This window comes from Polyodon spathula, chromosome 1 (genome assembly GCF_017654505.1).
Source record: "Polyodon spathula isolate WHYD16114869_AA chromosome 1, ASM1765450v1, whole genome shotgun sequence".
NCBI lineage: Eukaryota > Metazoa > Chordata > Actinopteri > Acipenseriformes > Polyodontidae > Polyodon > Polyodon spathula.
In genome coordinates this window covers 10,605,586-10,630,451 of record NC_054534.1, presented here as the reverse complement: position 1 = coordinate 10,630,451, position 24,866 = coordinate 10,605,586, and positions in this window count along the sequence as shown.

Genomic DNA, 24,866 nt, shown 5'->3' with positions numbered 1-24,866 from the left:
TGTATCTGCAATGGTTTTGATTACAATAATGAGACATTAGAAGATGCATGCCAGTTTCACCTGAAATGTGTATATATAGCCAAGAAACGATCATTAACTTCCACAGGTGTTTGCAACTGTAGTACAAGACAAAATGAAAAATAAGAATATTTTAGAATACTGTATCGTTAGAAAAGAACATGGACTGCACTGCTGCACAAAGGAGAAATAATGAGGCAGTATATTCCATGTTGATTGCCATGGAAACCTCTTTCAGCAAGGCAGGTATTAGTTAGAAATGTAAAGTGCCAGTATCACGTTCATATAAGTTATAACAAAGATATACTGGACCTGTGCTGTTTCCTTTTTTCTCGGATCCCTTGAAATAACTCTCAGTACTTTTTCGGCATTATGAACTGCTTCAGGCTTCAAACGATCTACCCCCTCAGCTTGGTGTATGTTAACATTTCAGACTGCCATCCCGGAGTGAATGTCTTCATTCTTTCTGTTCAGGTAATAGTAGGGATACCATGATACCAGTCAGTAGATTATTCTCACTCAAGAGTTTGCCTGAGCTAATCTTTACATACTGTAGGAAGAACTGAAGTTGGAATGTTCAAATTAAGGACACTGTTCATTAATATGCGTAATGGTTTGTTAATATAATTAGCTCATGATTGCAGACAAACAATTTAGCAGTGAACCCCATAGCACTGTTGTATCTTACATAAATGTAATCAAAATGTCAGAAAATAGATAGAAAATAAGATTAATATCACAATAGCATAAATCAGTAGATTAAGTTTCAGCAATCAATAATATCTAGGTAGTATCTCAGCTCAGTGGAAATATGAATTACATAGAAAAGAATGCATGCATCAGTTGTCTGTAATTTATCTTTTCTAGAGGAAGAAATAGTAATACTCTAAATCTGTAAAAAATAATAATATGAATATGCGAGCAGGATAAATATTTGAGTAAATAAGAGTCATTAAGTATCAAAATGCAAATCTCAGTGAATTCTAATTAATACGATATTAGTTATTTATAAATCTGTTGTAAATGATATTTTGTTTAATTAGAATCCACAATACATAAACTTAACACCCATTGCATTTGTTCTTATTTATAGTAGCACATTTTTTGGATTATTGGTATTTTCCTTCTATATATGTATCATTATTTGTTTATTTAGCAGACACCTTTATCCAAGGCGACTTACAGAGACTATAGGGTGTGTGAACTGTGCATCAGATACAGAGTGACTTACAACGTCTCACCCGAAGGATGGAGCAGAAGTGACTTGCTCAAGATCACACAGTGAGTCAACGAGTGAGCCGGGATTTCAACTGGGCCCTTTTCTTTAACTACCAGACCACACAGACTCACTCACAAAATATGTTTTCAGCCCCTTGTGTTTAATGAAACAATATTTTAATACACCCCTTAATACTGGACAAACATCAGCCGCCTTTGTTTAATGAGACTCCTCTTCACACTGAGATGACCGGTCCGGCAGGTCCCATCACTTCTTTGTTAACACATCAATTATTCATTTTCCTTTCTTCCGTGGAGATCCAGGTTAATATAGTTCCTTTTTAACTCAAATTTGAAGTTTTCTTCCAAGTTTATTGAATATTTGAGGTGTTCAGCTGGATTAATTGGAGCTGGTGTTTTTCAGTTGTTGCGTGCTCTCTTTTCTACTCTGGCTGAGACAATCTTACATAAACAAAGCCTGCTCTTTCTGTGACCTTAAGGGTGTTTACAGCTTACACACATTTTAGTATCTCGCTGCTTCAATAACAACAATAATTGGTTCGGCAGAACCTGGAAATTCTAGGGAGTCAGCTTGGCCTCAGTCTTGTTGCTATGGTTACCATGCCAGTGCTGTTCTTATTTATCACCTTCTGTTAGAATTCAAATGTGCTTGTGCAATTAAAAAGATGAATCCTTTTATTACTCTTCTAAGATTGTAGCGTTTCAGGTTGCTAGGATATGGTTTGCCTGGAGTCACATGCATCACTGTTGTTCGGGATGAATAACCTCAATGGCTTTTTGGTTTTAGATATGTTTTATTTTTTAGACCCTGTAGCAGGGCAGATCCCTGCACGTAAACATGGGGCAGGACAAAGCCCTGCTAAAAATGTATGAATCTATGGGTGTATTTAAATGTATTGTCAGTTTATTTAATAAATGGTTTGTGGAGATGTAGTGTATGATTTAAAAAGTACTGGTTGGGGTTAAAACATGGGTGAATTCTAATTTAAATGTATTATTGTACAGTTAAATGTGTTCTGGCAGAGGCAATAGTTATCAGTTCGTCTCTGCCAGACAAATGTGTGGTCTGCAGCTGGTGATTATTGATAAATTAGCTGTCGGCCACACACAGTAAAAGCTCTCGTGTAGAATGTGGCCATTGCTGCATTGATTAATTTATTGCTAATCCAGAGATGGTCACACGTATAAAAAGCCACAACTTTTGCTGGTTGGGATGACTGTTTGGAAGGAGGAACTGGAGCAGGAGCAAAGCAAAAAAGAAAGACAGAAGTGATACGCATGCTGGAAGGACCAGCAGGGTACATGGTTTTGGTGGAGGTATTTGTGTTCAAGATTTGTTTTTGTTGAAACTTTTATTTTGCTCTTTGAGCAGTGTTTTTTTGTCTATCCTTTTTATTTTTGGTGTCAGTAAATAAATACATGCACCAGCGCCTTCCACCCGTAACACCTGTGTGTTTCTGTCAGCTTCCCGGACTGGGGACATCACTACTGTTAGCAGTGGGATATAGTGATTCCATGGACCTAGGCCAGAACAGGTACTGTAGGTATAGAGTTTTTTTGAAGAGGATTTATTTTTTTTGGTTGAAAAATAGAACAAGTGCTGGCGTCTACCTGACCTGTCTAAAAGGGGAGGAGTGGTGCGTTGCCAGCACTCTTTCACTCATAGTACCTTTGTGTGTGTCTCTGTCAAGCAGTTCTGGTTGTGAGCTGAGGTCAAAACCAGTGTTCCGTTGTCATCTTGTGCTCTTTTCCTAGCCGGAAGCCTGAGATTCCAACATTTTGCATATTCATTCAATCACTTTTAGCCTTACAAACACATTTTAATTTCTAAAATATCAACCAACTTTGAAAAGCATCCTTAAAACTGTTATTATTATTATTATTATTATTATTATTATTATTATTATTATTATTGATAATAATAATAATAATAATAATAATAATAATAATAATAATAATAATAATAATAATAATAATAATAATAATAATATATACATGTAAATAATTAAACGTTTACAACAAATTTTTTGTAAAAATGGGACGGAAGTGATGCCTTCTATTTTGCATCGTTTGAAACAAAGAACTGTTTTTTTGTCCACCCCCCCCCCCCCCCCCCCCCACCTCAGTTTCATTGGGTGTTCAAGAAAATTTTGGAGAACGTCTGGCAGACCTCATATCTCGGGTTCAGTCATCTATTGAAGTCACCATCTAATCCCCAAAGACAACAACATAACATGCATGCTGAGGAAATGCGTAGATTCAGAGAACTGCAGTAACTGCCCTCTTGCTGGGGCGGTGCTTTCAGACATTTCATTAGCACAGGAAGTTTTCTGAGGCATATTTGCGTTTATGTTTCATGGGGGCATCAAGCCATCCTCCTGCAGTTACAATGATGCATTAACTACCTCATTGCTCATCTTCCATGATTTCCACTTGCAGTATGATATCCACTGTAATTAACTGACATACACTGCTAAGAAATAATATGTGTGTTCACACACTGTTAGAAAGCTATCTCTCCATGCCAGTTATTCCTATAAGCTTCAAAAGCAGCTCAGCGCTGACTTGCAGATTCTCCAGTTGTATCATTCATAAAGCACCTTTTAATTGTTATCCAATCATCATTATCATCATTCCATCATTAAATTGTTAATGTGCAGTACATTGATATGTACTGGCGTATGTGTGTGTGTGTTTTTTTTTTTTTTTAATACAGCAGGACTAGTTTGTACTACTCCAGGACTTGTTAATTAGTTAATGACTATTCTAACCAAACATAAGAGGCCTAGTGTACACCCCCTTTCTCACTTCAATATCATAATGTCAAAACTATTGAAGGAGAATAACTAGGTGGCTCTAATGTGCAGCAAGTAGCATGAAAAAGAAAAGATCATTCCCTATCTTGCTATCTTGGTAATGGAAAAATAAACTGGTCAAATCTGACTACTTTGCTTGAAATAGTAAAGAATTATGTTTCAGTGTAATGTAAGAATTATGTTTCAGTGTAAATATTATTTTCCTTAATTGTTTTATTTATTCAGATCAACAGCATAGCTTTAAAACATATATTTTTCTTAGCACTGTTTGTGTAGAAATGATGACAAGTCAGAGCTGCAGTAATTAAGTTCCGCATTACAGCAGTCACAGTTCACAGTGGTCATAGGAATGCCTACAATTTAGGGTTTGGCGGTTAATCAAGGCAACAGATATGCCACAAAGCAACTTTTGGGAATCTGGGTATGCAGCAATCCTTCCAACACTCGCAAGTTTCCACTGAAACCATGAGGCCGGTACACAGTGGTGAATCAGACCCTTTGTCCTGTTAGGTTTCATAAGGATAGACTTTATTTTTCAAGCTATTCAGAAAATCATTTAAAATTAGGCACACTGCTGTATTCCTTCCATAGTTTACACTGATGCTAGGATTAGGTGTGTGTAACAGTAGAGCCGTGCATGCGTCAGAAAGAAAGATATCGTCCACATTAGCAGACGAGATTGAAACCACCCTCTGTGGCCCAAGTAGAACAGATTTCCAAAAACAATGAGCAAGACATAAACTTAAATACACAATATTTGGATTAAAATGCTGTTTTATTTTGACTCCGCCATTGTAATTAGCAGCCATACACTGTATCCTAGGATACAGCAGAGGTTTAGACGTCAGAGGATCAAATAATGTTCAAACGTCGCATGTGATTGGTTCTCTGTTGCTTCACAAACACATTATCACCTGATTTTATTGGTCAATGATCAATCAAAGTCAGATTATTGTGGCAACTACTGGAAGTAGTAACTAGCTTGATCAAAAACTAAAGTGAAATACATCAAAAATATAATATAATATAATATATATATATATATATATATATAATATATATATATATATATATATATATATATATATATATATATATATATTTGGATATATATATATATATTTAATATATAAATATTTTTGGATTTAAAATATTATATATGTATTATATATATATTTATTTATACTTGTTAAATATAATTTTTTTTTGGGATTTCAAACTAAAAAAATATGTTTTCAGTTTAAGGTCTATTCCGTCTCCTAGTTTCACCATGTTTAAGAGCAACGTAACACCATGTACAAGTGGTACAAATTCTGTTGCATTGTGGTACATGTTCATGCTGACAATAAAATAACAAAACTGAACTCTCAACACATTAAAACTAAACAAGGAAGTGTGTCTGAGAGAAAGCAATCGCGTCTTCCAGCTGAAGTCACCATTACGAGGCCGTTACACAGCAGCAGAGAATGACTGTGTAATGCTCTGTGCTTTACTGGACAGCCACTGTTGATTGCAGAGGGCTGTGGTGACTTTGTGCAACAATACTGTCCATCACATCAGCTAAAACACTGCCAAACACCGACAAGCTTACTCATACATATTTCACAGAAAATGATGATGCTTTAGTTGGTAAACTTATGGAACACATTGATGGAAATGTCCACTATGATTTTTGACAAGTCTCCCGATGCTTTAGACCATCCGGTTCTGTCAATTTTCTTCATTGATTTCAAGGCAAATAATCCTGGCTTATTTTGTGCTAATGTCACGTTCACACCTTCTGCAGATACCAGTTCTATCAGCACAGTGATTGCCCAAACTTTCGCAAAATACCAGCTAACTTGTGAAAATGTGGCCTCAATTTTATCCTGAATGCTACACATGCAAAGCAAAACCTTGGTAATTAACTTTGTCTTTACAATATCACCCTTGGCCTCCTACAGCTCGCTCTCTTACCTTCCAGACACAGTCAGCTACCAAATGGCAATGTCCTCTACTCAAGGCTCTGTTTTTAAAGGAACGAAAGTATGGCATCTGTGCTTAATTAAGAGGGTCTCCCATTCAGCTCACCTCCCAGGAGAGAGTAAGGACCCCATATACGTCACTTTGCAAGTTCAGCACCCTGGAGAGCGTCCAGGAAGAGCACTCGCTTGAGGACTTTCAGCTCCATTCGCTTGATGTCTGAGTGGAACAGCAATGTACGTAGAATGTGTTGGCAACAACTAACTGCAAGGATCTCCCCATTAAACAGATGGAAAATGAACCCCGAGACGAGCTGCCCTGTTGCGTGGTGATAAAGCTTTTTCATGCTTTAGCGAGGGTGGGGGTTGGTATCTCGTATCTTAATAAAGCAGGGTTTAGCCTTTCAGTTTGCCAGTTCAACACGCCCAAGATCAGAAAACCTGCTCCACACTTTTTTCAATCAAACATGGCCCAAAATCCTTCAAATGCAACAAACATTAAACATATACATACATTTATACAGACATGAATCCAAAGTCTGCCCATTGCTTTCATTCAAATAGGAGATATAATTAGTCATTTTTCTGTCAGATATTCATGAAGCCCCAGAACAGTGGCTATTGACCTTGTATAGCGTTATCTTTATTCCACAGTTTACACAAATTTTTTACATTTGTTTCTGTTTATTTTGAAGCATTCCCAGGTTAGTTCTCACAAGAGCAAAACCACACCTTGAATATGAAAAACAGAAATTAGGAAAGAATAGCGCTTCTGTTATAAAGCCCAAATCCAGAAACACTCAAATAGTTTTTTTTAAAAGAAATTATAAACTGTTGACTTTTAAAAAAGTGTTTTGGCTAACAGTCTTTCTTTTAGTGAATTCAGGGTCTGTCCTCAACATTTTAGTTAATGTGCTCTAAGTGTTGAAAGCTATGCTTGCAGGAGCCTGGGCACATCAAAGCTAGCAAATCTGGAGTATGCTCACTACTGGACTGGCTTGCCTACATTTTTTTCTTCTTTTTTTTTTTTACACAGCTGTTAAAAATCTGAACATAGCGAGCAGGTTCAGTCTCATAGTATGAACTCTTCTGATTGAGAAGTATTCAAGGAATTTTTTCCACTTTGGGTTTCCATTGCCAGATGTGACTTTGTAACAAGTGCGATTTTATGTGCTGTTTAAATTCCCCTTTGAGCTGTTATATGGACTGGCAAATGTAGTTTAGAAAAGAAGAAAACTTTCAAAGTTTGGATTTCAGTTCGTCTAGGAGTCTCACCAAAATGTGTCAGGAATTAGTTACATTTCAAATCAGGCTATTGAGAGAAGGTTCAAGAGAAAACTCCAGAAAGTCAAACAACCAGATTCAGAAACAACCCTTTTGTATTCCTCACTTTGCTATTCTTAAGAAAAGCCATTCACATGGAATTGACCTTAAGAACCCTTCCCACCATCTAATTCAGCTGAACTTCCACAGCAACAAAGCAACACACTCAAATACATACATTTCTCATACCAAGTACCAGCAAGAGTTTATAGGCATTATACATTTATAGGTTTATAACCATTAAACACACATATTTCATTTTTATTAAAGCTCAGAGCATGTTGTAATGGCTTTAATCAATTCAACAATGCTTACTAATTTGCCATAGAGAACATGTAACATGCAATAAAAAATCAAGTTGAAATATGTTGGGGCTTTAATTAAATTGACTCTGTAGCTATAACTTAAGTAAGTTCATTCTTATCACATTATTGGTATTTTCTAATCGTACAAGCATTGTTAATTATTTATTCTAGATAAATGTTTTGTTTTGTTTTTTTTTTTTTATATAAATTTAGTTGTCGCCAATTTTTTACCCTGTTTTTTTTGGTATGCCCAATTATTATCTGTATCATCGGCTCACCGCTCACAACCCTCCCGCTGACTTGGGGAACGGAGGCTGGAGCACGCGTCCTCCGAGCTCCTGCCAATCCGTCATTTTACACGCTGCGGATCCACAGCGAGGCCGCCAGACCTATAGTGCCGGGGGACAACACAGATCTGGAGGCTCCACTGCAGAACCACAGGCACCCTATCGACCACAGGGGGCACTGATGCGCTGTGAGCCGTGGATTCCCTGGCCGACCTAAGCCCTCCCTGAGGGCGCTAAGGTTTCTGAATTCTTGGATGGTAATTATAAAGCACACGTAGTGGCATAAACACGCAATTAAGACATGATTTGCGGGGGCAATGTGTCTCTGCGCTTTAGCCCTTGATGCATATGTAATTCTGTTAGGCGTTAATTTCACACAGTCAGACAGTAGGCTATATACAAGGCAAGGTGATGTGGGAGACTTGTCTGCAGCAAGAAGGAGAGATCGTTTTCAAGGACAAAGAAACATTTGATAACAATTTGCAAAGAGCTCATTTTTTTAACCTTCTGATCAAGTCAGTTTGTAAATTACGGTTTACTAAAATCTCCAATTCCACATTGGTTACTTTCAGTTCACGCTTCTGAGCATCCTCATCACCATGGCTAGTACCAGGCGTTGAGGTCTTTGTGTGCCGTTTATTTTCTTTTGGAATGTGTAGCCTACACACGCAGGGTTGGCCTAAACCTGCTATTTGTTGTGGGAGGTGTGTAATTCTCCACCGCTAATTGTGGTGAGGGGTATTTAAATTGGTTGATTGTGGAATCACTCGCTTACCTAATTAGTCTTATGAAATAGGTTGTTATTTTGATGCCGAGTGCGGCCGTACTGAACACACACACTACATCGCTTTTTGCGGTCGGTTATAAATTTGGGCCTCAGTACAGAATTGAATTCCCATTGATTGGCACTCATTTGTAAACATGAGGGAGGACAGAGTTTCTTGTTTTGAAATCAACGTGTTAATAATGAATGGATTTATTGAATGCCCGTTGATAAATACTTCTTAAAGGCAATTCCAAGTATGAGTATCAGGTTTGTGCACACCCCGAGCTCGTGGTGACAATGACACATGCTCATTTTAGACAAGATAGCTCAAGATATCAGGTCTTCCACATACAAGCTCACATCAAATGTTATGTTTTTCTGTTTCTAATTTGTATACGTGTGTTTTTCAAAGTAATAATAAACAGAGAAGAAAATCCAACAGAAGCTGTAATTCAACTGTTTATATATTCGTATACGTTCAGCAGAGCTAGTTTTACAAAGTTTAACACATTTTTCCCTGGGAGCGTGTGTTTCAATACACACAGAGGATTTAATGACAGCTGATTGCATGGTAGCGATTAATTACTCACTTATCTGAAAAGTTTTGTTGACAGATAGCCTTATCTCTTTTATCTTTTAAGTACATCGTTTGACGTTTGGAACCACTTTTGAGCTTGTATTTATTTATATAAAAAAAGAAAAAATACCAGAGAACTCTCATGAGATGAAACATCTTGTTTAGATGAGCTTAAGGGGGGAGCAACAGGAAGCAAGCTGCCAGCCATTAAAACACAACGAAACATGAGATGTAGTTCTCTGGCTCTGAATTATCTTAACAGTCATTAGGCTGAGCAACAGTCTTAACTCTCTTCCCAAAGCATTGCAGGAGACATATAGATTGCAGAGGAGTGAAGCAGAGGACTGATCCCCAGCAAAGTGGAGGGATGAGGTAGAGAAGGCATTTCCAAAGGCATTTTCATCTGTAACACTTTACATTAAGGGCCTCATTTTCGAAAGGGCACTGAATTTGCACGTAAAGTAGTGAGCCTAATGTGTGCTATAAATCTAAATGTACCGCCCCATTTACTAACAGAGAAGGCATTAATTTACTTGCACAGTACTTGACTAATTTACATACCATACCGTGCACACTACATGTATTGTTAGCGATAGTTTTATGTGCACGATAATTTCAGAGACTTACCAGTAACCACCATGATATTAAAAGTCCAGGCATATCTTTTGGTCAGTAGCTTATTATGCTTATTGGGCTTACATTGACCGAAAATGAGTGATCAACAAACACAGCACTCAGCAGGGGACAGGCAGAGGCAACTTAAACTTGTGTGATATAAAAAAAAAATAAAATAAAAAAGCCCTTTTCCTTTTTCATTTAATGCATATATAATAAAAGCAGCAGCGCAATGGCATATTTTTCTTTTTGTTCTGCTTACTCGGTAAATATTGATTGAAGAGACGTAGCCTCAATTCTCTTCCTTGTAGGCACTGCCACCCTGCAGAGCAGGCTCCATGGATCGGGGTGACAGTGCTATGTCAGTACAATCAATAACACACGTCCCATAAACCTGTCCTCTGTGCGAAATTTAATATAATTCCCTGTGAGCTTCAGCAGGACTTTTTTGTTTAAATAGGTTGCAGTTAAAGCTGAATTACATAGTTTAAAATAAATAGTTAATACTCTAAAGCAGGGGTGTCAAACATACAGCCAATTTTTGTTTATAAACTTTATAAAATTGCATCGATGTACTGAATCGTTTTGGAATTATTTAAAACACCCCGCCTCTTTAATATAACATGCATATTCAACATGCTCAGTCTACATTGTTGAGTGACATTCCCATTAAGCCAATCACAGCTCACAGAGGTACTGAAATAGCCAATGAAATAGCACACAGGATCCGTTTCCTCACACACACAGAACACGTACTTTTGATTAGGATAGCGATGCAAAGGTTTGTTTAAAGTATTTGTTTTGCTTTGTGTAAAATTTAAAATCAGTAGTGAAAAAGTAACTGGAGATGTCACGGGAGTTAAAGGTGGAGGCGGAATACAGAAGATTCCAAAATTGTTAGCCAGACGATTATTTTTTCACTGAATAATTTTGACAACAAGGAATCTCAACGAAATCAGAGGTCTGCCCAAGGGTTCCCCGCCCTCAATGTCTCGCTCTGAACCTCCGTTTCTTTCTCTCCCACTGGTTCTCGGTCGTTGACCAGCGCTTCCACACTCTCGGCGCGTTTAACAGGGCAGATCTGAGGAAACAACAGAGCGTTAATTTATAGGGCTAACAATCTCCCAAGACGCGCCTCTCAGAGAGGGGGAAAGTCCACACACCCACTTTCCCACCTCCCTGTGTCACTGCCATGACTCACAGGCGGTTGTTGGACGACTGCCGCCCTCTTTCTGCAGCCCGTGAACATGCCAGCAGAGTCAGCACAGATCTCTCCCTGTTACATATCCTTCCCCTCAGAATGACACCACCGGTTCATTTGAAAATCTTACACCCCCATGCCTTCCTGAGAGAAAAAAGTCTGCGTTTTGATGCAGCTTTCCTGCTCGGTGGACTACCCTGAAGGCATAGGGCTGCAAGGCCAAGTACCACCATGTGATTCTGGCGTTGCTATCTTTCATCCAGTGAAGCCATGCTAAGGGGGCATGATCTGTAACCAGGGTGAAGTGTTGCCCCAGGAGGTAGTACCGGAGTGACTCGACTGCCCATTTTACCGCGAGACACTCCTTCTCGATGGTGCTATAATTTTTCTCGCGGGGAAGGAGCTTCCTGCTGATATACAGGACTGGGTGCTCGCTTCCCCGAACCTCCTGAGACAACACTGGCCCGAGACCTGTCTCTGACGCATCCGTCTGCAGGGTGAACCTCTTACCAAAATCCGGGCTGCATAGTACTGGCTTACTACACAGCCTCCGCTTCAAGGCGAGAAAAGCCCTCTGGCACGACTCCATCCACTGAACCGTATTTGGGGCAGCCTTCCGGGTGAGGTCTGTCAAGGGAGCAGCAAGCGCAGTGAAGCTTGGGATGAACTTTCTATAATAACCCGCTAGTCCCAAGAAAGAGCGCACCTGGGTTTTGGTTGTAGGAACCGGCCAGTCAGCCAAGGCTTTCACCTTAGCAACTAGCGGTCTGATCTGGCCGCCCCCTACTCGATACCCCAAATACTCCAACTAACTCTTCCCAATGGCACACTTCTTTGGGTTAGCAGTGAGCCCCGCCTCCCGCAAGGATTGCAGCACCGCCGCTACCTTACACAGATGACTTGGCCAATCCTCACTGTGGATAACCACGTCATCTATGTAAGCAGCGGCGTACTGCTGATGGGGCCGCAAGATACGATCCATCATCCGCTGGAAAGTGGCGGGGGCTCCGTGCAACCCAAAGGGCATTGTCCTGAATTGGTACAACCCGAAGGGAGTCGAAAACGCCACCCTCTCTCTAGATTCCGGGGTCAGGGGTATCTGCCAGTACCCCTTTGTTAAAACCAGTGTCGTCATAAAATGAGCTGTGCCTAGACACTCCAGCAACTTATCTACCCGGGGCATCGGATAAGCGTCAAATTTCGATTTCTCATTGATACGTCTGAAATCAATGCAAAATCGAGTTGACCCGTCTGGCTTATCGACTAAAACAATCGGACTGTTCCAGTCATTCTGGGACTCTTCTATTACTCCCAGTCTCAGCATTTCGTCAATTTCCGCTTTTATTACCTGTCTTTTACACTCAGGTATACGGTACGGCCTCTGGCGAACTAGCGCCCCTGGCTCAATATCAATGTGATGATGGGCTACTCGAGTCTGCCCCGGGACGGGAGAAAACACGTCAGGAAACTCCGCCACCAGACCTTGAGCCTGACATTTCTGTGTTGGTGTCAGATTCTCAGCAATCTGTACTGATCCTTTTCTTGCCAACACAGAAAGATCAGGTCCCAGGTCCGTGACGTCATCTGCATGTGTCACTAACAACGCCTCTGGTTGCAACCAAGGCTTTAAGAGATTGATATGGTAAATGTGTTTCTCTGTCTGTCGCTCCGGCTAGCAGATCTCATAGTCCACCTTCCCAACCTGGCATGTAACCTCAAAGGGTCCTTGCCACTTAGCCAAGAGTTTCAACCCCGAACTGGGTAATAACAGTTACCTTATCCCCCGGCTGAAATGTGCGCAACCGGGCTCCTCGGTTATATTGTGTCTCCTGTCTGTGCTGCGCCTGCTGCAAATTGTCATGCGCCCATTTCCCCACAGACTCAAGACGTTTGCGCGGGTCCAACACATACCGGACGATACTGGTCAAATTGTCCTGCTGTTCCTCCCACATCTCTCTGACCAGATCGAGCACACCCTGGGGTCTCCGCCCATACAACAGCCTGAATGGTGAAAACCCCGTAGAAGCCTGGGGAACCTCTCTGATCGCAAAGAGAAGGGGAGGAATCAGCTGGTCCCAGTAACGCACATCACTACGAATAAATCTGCGCAACATGTTCTTAAGGGTCTTATTAAAGCATTCCACCAAACCGTCGGTCTGAGGATGAAACATCAAGGTCCTAATGGTCTTAATTCCCAAAAGCTTACATGTTCCGCGGATTAGCCGGGACATAAAATTGGTGCCTTGATCGGTTAGTATCTCCTTGGGAACCCCCACCCGGGAGAAAACCTTCACAAGCTCATTGGCAACAGACTTAGCGGACATAGATCGGTGGGGAATTGCCTCTGGATAACGCGTAGCGTAATCCAGAATGACAAGTAGGTGGGTGTATCCTGCCGCACTCCTTTCTAGTGGCCCAACTATGTCCATCCCAATACGCTCAAACGGAGCTTCCACTAGGGGCAAAGGCACCAGTGGGGCTCGTGGAACGGCTCTAGGGCTGGCCTTCTGACATTCCCCACTCTGCTCTCAAAACCGCTTAACATCGCCATCTAGCCCCAGCCAGAAGAACCATGACACAAGCCTTGCTTTAGTTTTATCCCTTCCCAAATGACCAGACAGGTGAATAGCATGAGCCAGCTGCAACAAATCCTCTTTAAAGGGCTGAGGAATGAACAGCTGATGACTCACTTCACCGGTCTGTGGTAATTTATCAACACGGTACAGTAGGTCTCGATCAATTTCAAAGTGGGGGTATGTGGTGGCGCGTCTGGGCTCGACCACCCGACCATTAACCACTGCTGCTTGGTCAAAGAGCCTGCCCAGTATGTCGTCACGCCCTTGCTCGAGTCAGAAATCACGGGAGCGAGCTAAGAAATCGGCTCCCATGGCTTCCAACTCGGGGTCAGGTCGGTCCCGAGCAGAGGCAGCCGAGCCAGACCCCTGCGCTGGCTCCGCGACCTCCCCCCCGGACTCTTCACCAACCGCCCCCACCTGAAACTTCTCCGACTCCCTCCATTGCCAGCCCTCATTCTTAGCGATCCGGCGCTCCCGTTTAGTTTTACGAGGTTTAAATCTATGGCAAAACCATTCTGGATCGCGAAAGGGAAAAATCTCTCCAATTACTTCCTCTTTCTTAGCCAATAAAGAAGACGGGGCTGTCAGAGCAGCCAACCAATCTTTAAACTGCTCACAGTCCCATCCCAGAACTACTGGTACCTGCAATCAAGGACATAATCCTACCTGCATCTGCTTCACCTGCTGGCCGATAGTCATACACACATTGATCTTGGGATAGGAGCAGACATCCCCATGAATACATTTAATATGCACCCGTCCCAATATACGTTTATGCCCCGGTGAGATTAGGCTCTCCTGTACTACAGACTGACCACACCCTGAATCCAGGAGAGCCTGGGTTTTTGTACCATCCACTGTCACAGGAATAACAAAACCTGTGTGCTGAAGTGACTGAGGTAATTGAACGTGCCTACCTGGTCGGCTGAGGCCACACTCCATCAAGGGGCAATCCCGGGCGAGGTGGCCCACCTCCCTGCATGTCCAACACCTTGGTGGGCTGGTTTCTCTCCCCGAAGTTTTGGCAAAAGGGGGAAACACTGGAGCCATAAAAGGGGCTCGCCGATAAGGCGTCCACGCGAGACCCCGGTCCGACATTGCAGCAGCCCGTGGGTATCCCCACTCTGCCCCAGTTCCCGGGCCGGGAGCTCCCGCCGACACCCCCCGACCAAATCCTGAACTACCCCTTCCCCCGAGTTCTCTCGCCCTCTCCGGGGCCAGTTGAGGGGTCAATCCGGTGGCCGCGCTCCTCCCAGACGGTCTCGCAGGCGTTGGCTCCGCCGCCTGGTACTGTTCCGCCAGTTCGACCGCCCGATCGAGAGTATCTGGTGCCTGTCGCTGGACCCATAGCCGAGGTCCCGGGGCCAGACACCAGAAACCGCTCCACCACGACCAGCTCCACCAACCTGGCTTTGGTGACTGCGTCTGGGTTCAGCCAGCCCATGGCGTAATCTTTTAGCCAGTGGGCAATAGCTCGGGGGTGCTCCCCAGCCGCAAACTGCTCCTCCCGGAATTTCTTCTGGTAGCCCTCCGGGGTGGCTCCCACACGACTCAGGATGGCTGCCTTCAGCAGGGGGTAATCCAACATGTGTTCTGGGGACAGTGTCCTCACAGCTGCTTGAGCCTCCCCGGTGAGCTGGGGCAACAAACAGCTAGCCCACTGGGCTTGGGGCCACCCGGCCGAGATCGCCATGGCCTTGAACACATCCAAGTAGGTGTCAAGTCGATCCTCGGCTGTCATTTTGGTGGGTCTCTGTAGGGAGTGGTCTGGAGCTACGGGTCTAGCGGCCCCCTGCACTGCCGCGGTGAGCGTCTGTCTCAGGAGGTCCATCATCGCGGCAAACTGGGTAGCATCCATTGCCAGTCTGCTCCTTCTGTAAATGCACTGCTTGAGGCAGTGTCAGTGAATTACCCACCACCCTTCCACACGTGGTGTGAGAAGTGGGATTCACTGGCACTGCCCCAAGCAGTGCATTTACAGAAGGAGCAGACTGGCAATGGATGCTACCCAGTTTGCCGCGATGATGGACCTCCTGCGACAGACGCTCACCGCGGCAGTGCAGGGTCGGCTAGACCTGCAGCTCCAGACCACTCCCTACAGAGACCCACCAAAATGATGGCTGAGGATCGACCTGACACCTACTTGGATGTGTTCGAGGCCATGGCGATCTCGGCCGGGTGGCCCCAAGCCCAGTGGAGATAGACAGGTGAATTTGGCAACACCGCACAGGTGCCCAGTTTTATTTCAGGGCGCTGTTTATTCTTTAGTCCTGCAGATGGCGCTGTGGGTCCGTGGTCTGATTTACCAACGATGGTAAACAGAACCACGGGCATACCAAGCGATGGTACACAATACCGGCGCCCTTGCAGGTGCTTCGAAACAATAATTCAAAACAGAAGGCACAAAGAAACAGGGAAAATAAAACAGTAACAAAAACTACAAAGAAAAAGTGCTGCACTTTGCAGCGATATCCCGGTCGCCGCTGCCCGTGCGACCCGGATCACCGTCCTACACTGTCGGCTCACTAGCCTGCTCTGATATACTAATCAGGGGTCTGCCCAAGGGTTCCCCGCCCTCAATGTCTCGCTCTGAACCTCCGTTTCTTTCTCTCCCACTGGTTCTCAGTCGTTGACCAGCGCTTCCACACTCTCGGCGCGTTTAACAGGGCAGATCTGAGGAAACAACAGAGCGTTCATTTATAGGGCTAACAATCTCCCAAGACGTGCCTCTCAGCCATTCAGAGAGGGGGAAAGTCCACACACCCACTTTCCCACCTCCCCGTGTCACTGCCATGACTCACAGGCAGTTGTTGGACGACTGTTGCCCTCTTCCTGCAGCCCGTGAACACGCCAGCAGAGTCAGCACAGCTCTCTCCCTGTTACAGTGTCTATTTTCTCAGTGCTGTTAAAAATTTTATATTTTGAAATATACGATAAATATTGAGACTTAGCATGATACACCCTGACATCTTTATTTTTACTATTTGAGATTTTTATTGAAATAAAATACTCTTCCATTTCCCATTATATTATTGTGTAAATACAAAGTAATTAGGGACATTTCTGTTCTCTGTAAACTGTCAGGCACTGAAAATATATATAAATGTATATATATATATATATATATATATATATATATATATATATATATATATATATATATATATATATATATATATATATATATATATATATGTGTGTGTGTGTGTGTGTGTGTGTGTGTGTGTGTGTGTGTGTGTGTGTGTGTGTGTGTGTGTGTTTTAGCTATTCAATTTTTCAGTGTTTGCATTTTATAAATAAGGGTTTTTTAGGTGGACGGAAATGGATGTATATCTGGGCTTTTATTTATTTGTATTCCATCTGAATGAAGCAGTTTGTTCTGATATTGCCCGTATTGGAATGTGGTGAGGCTCCAAAAATAGAACACATGGGGAATCACAGTGCGCCCTCTACCTGTGTTGCAACAATTGACAGTAAACTGCAGCATGAGAGAGAGAAAGGGAACCCAAAAGAATGGCAGCATCTGGTACTCTTTCAGTGGTCCTAACATTAACGCTGCCTTTATTGTCGGGGGTTTTCGGGGGGTTTTATCAAAGTTTTTCAGTTAACCCCTAAAACCAGAAGCCATACTTCTAGCTGTAGTTTGTAAATGCTGATTGGTGTTTAATGCCTACTTAAAGGGATACTTTGTCATCTGCTAGACATATTCCTAATATATAATTTCTCACCTTTTTAACTGCTGTTGTTTCTGCTTAGATCATTATTTACCATCTTACTGACACAGACCCCTTTTCAGCTATTGAAAGCACGGAAATCCATAAGTGAAGTCACCAGGGCTGTGCAGCTATAAATTCTGCCATGTGGCGAGTGTGAGTTAGTAAATGGAAAAGCTCTTTGCAAAATCAGTTTTCGAAGGACAGAAATTACTGTACAGTTGCAGACCCCTAGTGGCCATTTTTCACACCTCACTACTGCCAGGGTAAAAAATAATAATAATATGAAATAAAAGCCATCATTTTCTGATTATCCAGAACTTCCTGATGTCAAAAGGTATTTATTTGTCTAAACGTGGGGAAAACTCTCCTTGACAAATGCATATGCTTTGATCATACACCCTGGGACAGGGCTGCATCCAGCTTCTCTGGCTATCAAACGTCTCCATTTCCAAGCTTCAGGCCAGCTCCCTGACCCTGCTCAGAGGGGAGTGCACCTCCACAGGGGTCTCCCTGCCTTCTTCTCACCCCAGACACCTGGCCTGCATTACACACCACACTGCTCCATGCTAATCATTGCTCACCTCATTACACACCACACTGCTCCATGCTAATCATTGCTCACCTCATTACACACCACACTGCTCCATGCTAATCTTTGCTCACCTCATTACACACCACACTGCTCCATGCTAATCATTGCTAACCTCATTACACACCACACTGCTCCATGCTAATCATTGCTAACCTCATTACACACCACACTGCTTCATGCTAATCATTGCTCATTTGTTCTTGAGTATATGTAAAACAAGATCTGCTTGCAGTTTACAATAGAGTTAAATGTATGCAGAGGGATAGCACGGGGTGTGTGTACAGTAAAGACTGCCTTTGGATTCAACACAGTGTTTTTTGTGGATCAAACTTGTATGAGATGGAAGGCACGTTACATTCTGGAAGAACATTTGAACAGCTGCAGTTGAACAAGTTAAGCACTAGATAATAATTCTGTTGTTATTTTTATTCAAAAGCCAAGCAGTCCAGTGTCTTTCCTATCTTTAAAACAAATATATAATAATAATAATAATAATAATAATAATAATAATAATAATAATAATAATAATAATAATAATAATAATATTTGAAAACATGTTTGTTTATAAGTTCACCAAGCTGATTCATTGCCAATTTTGATCCATGGATCTCACACAATAGTGGGCTGCAGTGTCCTCACTGAATCAGTGTTGTCACGCTGCTTTGTGTGCTGTCTCTCTGGGGGGTCTAAATAAGATCTGAAGGTATGGAGCTGTGGGTCAATGTACACCATTCCCTGAGGGTTAAACTGGAACTTAAGTGGAATCTGAAATCCCCTTGGAGACTGGAGGAGATCAAAATAAAATAAAAGGATGTACTGATGAAACAGACCATTTGGACATCTATAGCATACTCATTTAAAAAGTAGTCTCTTTTCCATAAGAATGTTAGTAATGCTCTGCACTCCATAGCAAGCAGTCTTTCTTATTAAACAAACGGGGAATTGTTATAAGTTCAATTTAAATTTTGCTTGTTTTATTTTTATTGCAAATTATTTATTTAAAATACACAGTCAATTCCCTTCCGAACAGCCTCTTTCCCAGTTACCAGAAAGACACATTTATGTATTACTTATTTATTACATTTTAAAAATGCAAGCATTTTTCCCAAGCTGTCATCTCCCTGTTTTCTTGTAGGCTGATGTAAGGAATATAGATTTTGCAATATTTTTGTGCAAGTGCTTGTTTTTAAATGATGGCAACTGATAAAAGGTGATCAGAAAAATTTGAGGGAGCACGAAGAATCATTAAAAAAATCTGGTTCTTTATTATTTAAATACCATTATACACAGCTGTAACAATTAATATATTCACTCAATTATTGTTTTGAGATTCAGCTTTTATTAGGGAGCTCCACTAAATCCCTTGTTTAGAAAGAGACTGTATTGGGTATTAATGCTTGTGACAGGGTAGCCGTGTCAGTGCATGCATTCTCTGCTGAGTGACAGACAGGAGAGAGAGACAGAGGTTGGTAGGTTCCACAGATGAAAAGGATTTATTTATATAGCAACACATTGAACAGCTCTTGTGACACTACCAGCAATGGCAGTGCTCAGAACACATACAACACAGTGTATGAAAACTTTGGTAGGATCTAAAATATCTGAACTAATCTTCTGTGACCCCTACCTGCCTAAGCTCCAGTTTTTCTATTGGTCTGGGTTCTGTCAATGATCTCTGGGTAACTGAGCTTATTATCGTTGACCATAATTAAATACCAATCCCTATATTTCATTTAAGACCGGAGGGTTCCGATTCACTAAAAAGTCCATCTTTGCTAGCGCTGTCATTGGCTGCTTCAAGGTTTTATAAAACAAATATAAGTGGAATGACTCCAGTTCATAACATCAATCATTTTCTTTTAACAGATACTTGAAGCAACCACTGAGAGCAGGGATCTCAATGTAGCTGTCCAGTCAGAAAAGAGGGGTGTAGTTATGATGAGTAGCATTGTGAAAGCTTGCTTCCCAAACTGAGCGTGGTTGAGAAAGGGTGTCAGTGTTTGACAGCCATTACATTTAAACATTAACAAAAAATTAATTTACTTAAACATTTTACTTAAAATAATATTTTTTCCCTCAGTTATATCCTTCTATAAATACCGTTGTGCCTTCAAGCTAAAGTGTTCAACAACACTGATAAAGTGGAGTGTTTTGTTTTTTGCTTTTGAATCCTCAGGGCTGGAATTTGGTGGTAGGCTATTGAAATAAACAGAGAATGCGTGATGATTTGTTAAACATTGTAATAACCAGCAATATGGAGTCTGAGTTAAACATTCATAAACTACTGTTGCTGTCTCTGCCATTAACCCTTTAAGGATCGTGATGGTGTAAACATGATCATACTGAAGTGTCATTCTGGGCCTTGTTTACAGCTAATAGGGTTATAGTTACATTAGAACATTTATTCTGTCTCATGTATTTATATATATATATATATATATATATATATATATATATATATATAATATATATATATATATATATATATATTCTAATTAATGGTAGAAAATGGACCAAAGAGTAATTCCATTTTTCAGAAATATCGTCTGGGTTCACAGACCCCAGTTAGCTCTTATAGTGGACTGACTTATCTTGCTATACAAAAGTATTGTGGTTTGTTCTTTTTTTCTGCTATGTACTGTACAGTGCTTTGTGATACTTTTGTATAAAAAGCGCTATATAAATGCAATAAATATATAACTATATTAGCTTAGGTAATATGATTGTGATTAGTGCTATTGTGATCTGAAACCAACTGTTACCCTTTGAATTTGAACAGTATACTTAGAACTGTATGGGACACTGTACTATTAATAATAGTTAAGGGAAGTGTGTTTCAGCCCTGCAAGCTACACAGTGTGTAACAAACAGTCACTTCCGTTCCTAAACAGCACATCTCAATCTATTCCAAGTTCTCAAAGCATGTATTGCTAACATGAATGAGCTCAGTGCGTTATCCGAGCTTGTATAACTCAGTTGTAACGAACACTGTGGACAGAGTTCACTGGGGAGGTCAATATCTGCCTTCCTGTATTTAAAAGAGGGGAAGATCAGGGTTCACAGCACTGTACACCACAATCCACTAAAGACCTGCAGTGGCAGAAGCTCATTGTTTTTATTTCAAACAAGACTCTTTTATACTCTAGAAGTTCCTGGCCGCCTCTCGAGAGCACCGTTACTGCTGTGTTTGTGGTCTGAGCTGACAGAAAGAAGCTTTCCCCTTGGGGAGTCCAGCACAGTGGGAACAAAGGGCTGTTCTTCTAGTACTGACAGCTCTGTTGAGCTGTCTACTTAAGAGCTAGAAGAAAATGAAGTGCAATATTATGAAATCCAGGCTGGAGTCCTTTGTAGCTCAGGCGGTTCTTTTTCAAAGGGATCACACCAGCATTAGTTCCCTTACGATTCGAAGACAACCACTAACCAATACTTTTGAGATATGCCTGCCTTAGGTAGGTATTCGCTGAGCATTTTATGTCAGAGCTGCCGATAGGCCCCTCCATGGAGTGATATCCTCAGTCCCACCTGCCGAGAGAATAACTAGTCGCTCCATGGAGCTCATTCCTCTTTTGACTCTCACCTAGGGTAAGGTACGCGTCTGTGTGATATATTTATTTTGAAAGAGCTCCTCTGAGTCCTCTGCAGTTCCCTTGTATTCGAGCTGAGAGCTGGCTTGCAGCTCTCGTGGAATCAGAGGCCCCATTTTGAGTGTCTTTTTTCTTTCTTCTTCACGGCCTTAAAAAAAAGTGTGTTCTCTCTTCCAGGTGGCTGACTACACGCAGTTAGTGTAGACACTGCTGCACTAGCTTCCCACCCCCGGTGCTTTGGTATCTTGGTGCATGCTCAGCCCTTGGTACTTCGGTGCCTCGGTGCAACGGTACGTTGGTGCCTTGGTGCACTCGACGCTCAGTACACTCGGTGCCCTGTGTGCTCGGTGCACGAGGTACACACAGTACTCAGTACACTCGGTGCCCTGTGTGCTCGGTGCACGAGGTACACACAGTACTCAGTACACTCGGTGCCCTGTGTGCTCGGTGCACGAGGTACACACAGTACTCAGTACACTCGGTGCTCTGTGCGCTCGGTGCACGATGTACACACAGTACTCAGTACACTCGGTGCCCTGTGTGCTCGGTGCACGAGGTACACACAGTACTCAGTACACTCGGTGCCCTGTGCGCTCGGTGCACGAGGTACACACAGTACTCAGTACACTCGGTGCCCTGTGCGCTCGGTGCACGAGGTACACACAGTACTCAGTACACTCGGTGCTCTGTGCGCTCGGTGCACGAGGTACACACAGTACTCAGTACACTCGGTGCCCTGTGCGCTCGGTGCACGAGGTACACACAGTACTCAGTACACTCGGTGCTCTGTGTGCTCGGTGCATGATGTACACACAGTACTCAGTACACTCGGTGCTCTGTGTGCTCGGTGCATGAGGTACACACAGTACTCAGTACACTCGGTGCTCTGTGTGCTCGGTGCATGAGGTACACACAGTACTCAGTACACTCGGTGCTCTGTGTGCTTGGTGCACGAGGTACACACAGTACTCAGTACACTCGGTGCCCTGTGTGCTCGGTGCATGAGGTACACACAGTACTCAGTACACTCGGTGCACATGGTATTCGGTGCGCCCAGTGCATGTGGTGCTCGGTGCATGTAATTCTTAGGCGCTCTTGTGCCTTGTACTCAATGCAAGATGGTGTGCAGTGCCCGGGTTTTATACCCCTGCTAGCATGTATTGGTTCCATGCTTGCACTTCCTGCAGGGTGAACATGCCCCAGGAGGATGGGCATACATTGTGTGCATAGTGCTTGGGTGTCCAGCACACAACTTCAGCCCTAGGGACGAGACGTTTTGCGACATCTGTGCGGTTTTTCAGCCCCGGGTGCTTTGCAAAAGGCTTTACAGGACCATGGGTATGGAATGTTCATGCATATGGCGAGTATCCTGACTGCTTGTATGGATGGCATACTATGGGAAGCCAATCTCCCAGAGCCGGTGCCTTTCGAGTTACGAGATCCGGCCTTCAGGGGCAAACCCTAGGCCGGAGCCTGGCAAGCCTGGCTGGCTCCCAGACAGCTATGGCTGTCACAGACAATGGTCCTCAATGCAGATGAGATGGCTCTGTTGGATTCGCCGATATCCCCAGGGGCATACCTTTGGGCCAGCAGTATAGGAGATTCTGGAAGTTTGAGCCGCTGGCAATCTCCTCAGGCAAACACAATAACCCTGACGGTCCCGGTCCCCACACCTCCGCAGGGTGACCTGAGGCACCACCTGCAGGCAACCAAAGTAGCAGGCAACCGGACCGTCCTGCAAGGGGAAAGGAACACAGGGTGTGGTGCCCCCACACAGCAGCGCTCCAGAAGGCAGTTCCAGAGCTGTCGCCCTAGGCAGCCACCAGAGTGTGCTCTGTCCCAACATCAGCAGCCCCAGCAGGGGTCCTAAAGGCTTACCGCCTCAGGCCCACCCATTCACACAACATCAGCTGTAATACTGGTGCAATTGCACCTTGGACTCCTGGCTGCTGGCCACCCTACACATGGGTTACGCACTGCAGTTCCGCGCTGGACCTACTCTTTTTCGAAGGATCTTGGTTACATCCGTGAACGACCCTCTCCAGGTTCTGGCCCTCTGGCAAGAAGTAGAGAAACTACTTCTCAAACAAGTCATCCGTCTCGTAGAACGCACCTCTCAAGAAGAGGGCTTCTACAAGAGACAAAAAAGGACGACGGCCTTTGCCCCATCCTAGACCTGAGACACCTCAAAGGGTTCTTGAGAAAGAGGAGGTTCCAGGTGGTCATGCATTGCCACATCCTCCAAATTGTCCAGCCGAACGATTGGTTTACACAGGATAGATCTCTGCTTCTCCTTTCAGGGGAGCGTCTTTGAATTTTCTGTGCTACCATTCGTCCTCTCCTTATCCCCCTGCACCTTTTCGAAGTGAGTGAATGCAATCCTAGCTGCCTTGTGCCTGTGAATCTTGAGTATTGAACTATAACATTATTTCATTTAAAAGTAGTATAATATAAGGCATATAATATATAGGCTTGTCAGATTATTTTTCTTTTTAATTTAACCACAAAGGCAATTATTTATTAATAATAATAATAATAATAATAATAATAATAATAATAATAATAATAATAATAATAATATCTCCCTCCTATAACAGTATCTAAATGAAATAAACTACAAATGCATTTAACCTCTAGTTACGTACTTGAAACTGTCAAAGAAGTCAATGGATTGTGCAACTTTACATGTCTCCTGGGATTTAGTTTTGGCAGGAAAGTAACCCATAAAACTGAATACTTCTCCACGCTCAGAGGGGTTTCACAAGACCAGTGCTGCTCTCTTTCTAGTCTTGTCACTCTCTCTCTCCAGCACTGTAAATATATAAAAGACATTGTCCTCCAAGCACTAGTAAAGGCGAATGAGCTACGTCAAGACTGTGTACGAATACCTCTTCCTGCTGCTGCGTGTAATACCAGGAATACTTGACCCTGGATTGGAAAGTGTCAGGAACACCAAAACAGTGTGATCAAGATGTTTCCTTTCCTTCAAGATATACACAGTCTCAGACCCAGGCTGAGCAAGAGAAGCGCTGGAGGTGAACGCACATTAGACATAGCATACTTTCTCTTCTCTGAGTCTATGATTTATTCTTAAATAACAAATATCCTAAAACAGCATTCAGGTAAGCTGTGGACACATAACAAGAAGAATTTCCATGCTGTCGATCGATCAATTAACATAAAACTGTCGAGTTTTCCAAAAATGTCATTTTCAAGCCATCCCTGAGCAAAAAAAATAAAAAAATTCTATAATTTAAAAATCTCTATTGTAAAATAAATAGACCATTGTC